The sequence below is a fragment of the Hakea prostrata genome, chromosome 2 (assembly GCF_041222555.1).
Source record: "Hakea prostrata isolate BN-2017 chromosome 2, UWA_Hpros_2, whole genome shotgun sequence".
NCBI lineage: Eukaryota > Viridiplantae > Streptophyta > Magnoliopsida > Proteales > Proteaceae > Hakea > Hakea prostrata.
The window spans coordinates 16482970-16486196 of NC_142601.1; positions in this window are offsets into that span (position 1 = coordinate 16482970).

The window sequence follows — 3227 nt, forward strand, 5'->3', positions numbered from 1 at the left end:
AAGTGGCCAGGGGCCATGGCCCCCGGATTTTTAATTTTTTTTTACTATTTCCATAGTTTTTTTCATTTTTCATTTTTCCAACTTTTTTCTCTTCTCACATGTGAAATATCACTATTTGACCCCCCAAATTTGAAAACAAATTTTAAAGGTAAAATAATGGGTATAAATGTTATCTCTATTTAAAAAATAAATCATCAATCCCTATTTATTCTTCCATCTCTTCTCTCTCACATCTTTTCTTCCTATTTATTCTTCTTCTATAAACGTGGGTTAAGGGAAATTTTTGAAAAAAATTTATTATCAAATATTTAAAATGTCATTTTTAATGGAAACTAACTCCTTAATTCCTATTAATTCTCCTCTCTTCTCTCTCACATCTTTTCTTCCTATATATTCTCCTTCTATAATTCTATAAACGTGGGTTAAGGGAAATTTTTGAAAAAAAATATATTATTAAAAATTCAAAATGTCATTTCTAATGAAATTAACTCCTTAATCCCTATTTATTCTCTCATATCTCTTCTTTTCTTCCTATTTATTCTCTTCCGTTTCTTTCTTTTTATTTATTCTATAAGTGCGTATTAAGGAAAATTTGAGAAAAAATCTTCAACACAATTAAATTCTCTTTCTCTTTTTCAAATTTTTTTTTTCTTTTACTTATTTTTTATGTTATTCTTTATTTGATTTTATATTCTTTGTTTTTGTATTTCTTTTGCAATTTTTATTATTTGATTTTATATTGTAAATAAAATGTCTATAATTGTAAGGTAACTAACTACCATTGGTTTGCATTTCTTACCTAATTTTATTTTTTTTTGTTTACAAAATTTTTAGGGTTAAAGTCACGTGTATTTTTTTTAACTGATGTTTTAATTTACCTTGTTGAAAGAAAAAAAAATACCATTATTAATAATTTACTTATTTTTGTCAAATATATGTGGGCCCCACAAAATATATGTAGGAAAAGCATTGGTGTTTCCCCAATCTGAACTTTTATTATTCGCCCCCCCTCCCCCCCACTATTAAATCCTAGTTTCACCCCTGGGTCTATGTTCTTTTTAAACATAAAGTGAGGTCTCAATATTTTAAGGCCTCCATTTTGGGGTGCTAGTGCAATTTGCTCTAAGATAACTTGATAGAAAAATATCAAACACAAATGAGCCAGCTTCAAGCACAGCTCTGACTCAATATTTTGACCATTTGATCCGAAAATGTTGACTTAAATTTTCATCCAGTTATATGTTTCTGACACAGTAGTGGCAGACTCTAATGTAGAGGTCTCAGATTCGAACATTTTGTCCTTCCACACTTTCCTATTCCTTAGACATGTGGGAAAGAACGTTCTCAAGAAACTCAACATCTAGAGCGACGTATATATAAATGAATAAATAAATCACATTTAAAAATATATATATATATAAAAAAAACATAAATTAGCCAGCTTTGAGCAGAGCCCTGATCCATATTTCAACCATTTGATCCAATTACATGGACTCGAAATTGTTGTCTAATTATATGCTTCTGATATAGTACTAGCAGCCTCCAATGTAGATGTCCTAAATTCGAACGCTTTGTCCCTCCACACCTTCCAATCCCCTACACCTGTGGGTAGGAACATACGCAAGAAACACAACATGGAGTACGCAAGAAACACAACACCTAGAGCAACATATCTAACTAAATAAATAAAAGAAATGTTTTTTGTAAAAATATTTAAAACATGAATGAGCCAACTTTAAACAAAGCTCTGATTTAATATTTTTTGACCGTATGATCCGATTACTTTGACTCGAAATTGTTATTTAGTTATATGTTTATGCTATAGTAGTAGTAGCCTCCAATATAGAGTCTTAGGTTAAAATATTTTGTCCCTCCAGACATTTCCATCCCTTAAGCCTATAAGCCCATAGTCCTTGTGACTGGTTTGATGATAATAAGGAAACGTTATTTAGTTGTAACCGTTAACTATATTATGTTTTAAATATTTTAACATGTGTGAAGTCTCTATTTGGGTTGGATAAGATTTATTGTTGTTAATTTATATGCAACTACCCTATTAATGTTCAACTTGAAGCTTAAGCTTCATTTGATATATGCAACTATACTTTTTGAAACTGTGAAATATAATTAACTATTAATGTTCAACTTGAAGCTTAAGCTTCATTTGATATATGCAACTATACTTTTTGAAACTGTGAAATATAATTAACTAAAAGTTCATTTTAGTATTTAATTATAGAAAAATGCATATATTTATTTTATTAGTTATGTATATTATAAAATTGCTATCCATTCATGCGGAACCATGGGAAGATGTATGTATGCATCGACTTTATGCCTTGATGTGGAGTGTACACTCCAAGCCGAGAACATCTCTTTCCTTATAAGAATGACAAATATAATACCCTCAATATTGTTGGTGCTATTTCTGCCGATCGCCTTGAACCGTAGTTTTCTGCACCGAACTCCTCAGATCTGATTCGATGTGGTTTGTTCCTCCATCAATCAACCCCTCACTCCTGAAAGAAACAGAATACTAGTAAGAAACAGAGCCGATCGTCTTGATCGGCGTCTCGTCTCCGACGATCTAGTCAATATGGTGAAGTTGATGCTTCAGAGCTCACTGGAGCTTCTAAAGTGCCTTTAATGGAGTTCAATCAGAGTGAGTTTAGAGTTTGGTTGATTCTAGAGACTTACCTTCTTACGAATCTTCCCTCCCTTTTATACTAGCTTTCCCGCTTATAATACTTTTTCAATCATAGTCGTCGGATCATTGCTCCTCTTTGGACGTCGCTGATCATCCTTCCTTATCCTCTCAATCGAACCCGGCTAAGATTGGTTTGACCGGTGTAAACCGGAAGTGGATACTTTAGTCACAACACAAGCCCCCAAGCCTACTGATCAAGTTGAACTTACATGAGACGCTGATCAATAGGTTTTAATCCTTCCTGTCAAAATCATCCAGTATTCTCTGCTCAGTGATTACACCTTTTCCCTAGATAGTTCTTGATTTCTTCAAAACTTTGATGCCAAGTCACCATATCATCATTAACTTGAAAGTCGATTTATGACCATGTCTCTTATAAAATTATGTCTTCTACAATAGTTGAATATAATATTTGAATTGCCTTGCGTAATCATTATATTATTGCACTCAGCCCGGTGTAAACCGGAAGTGGATACTTTAGTCACAACACAAGCCCCCAAGCCTACTGATCAGGTTGAAC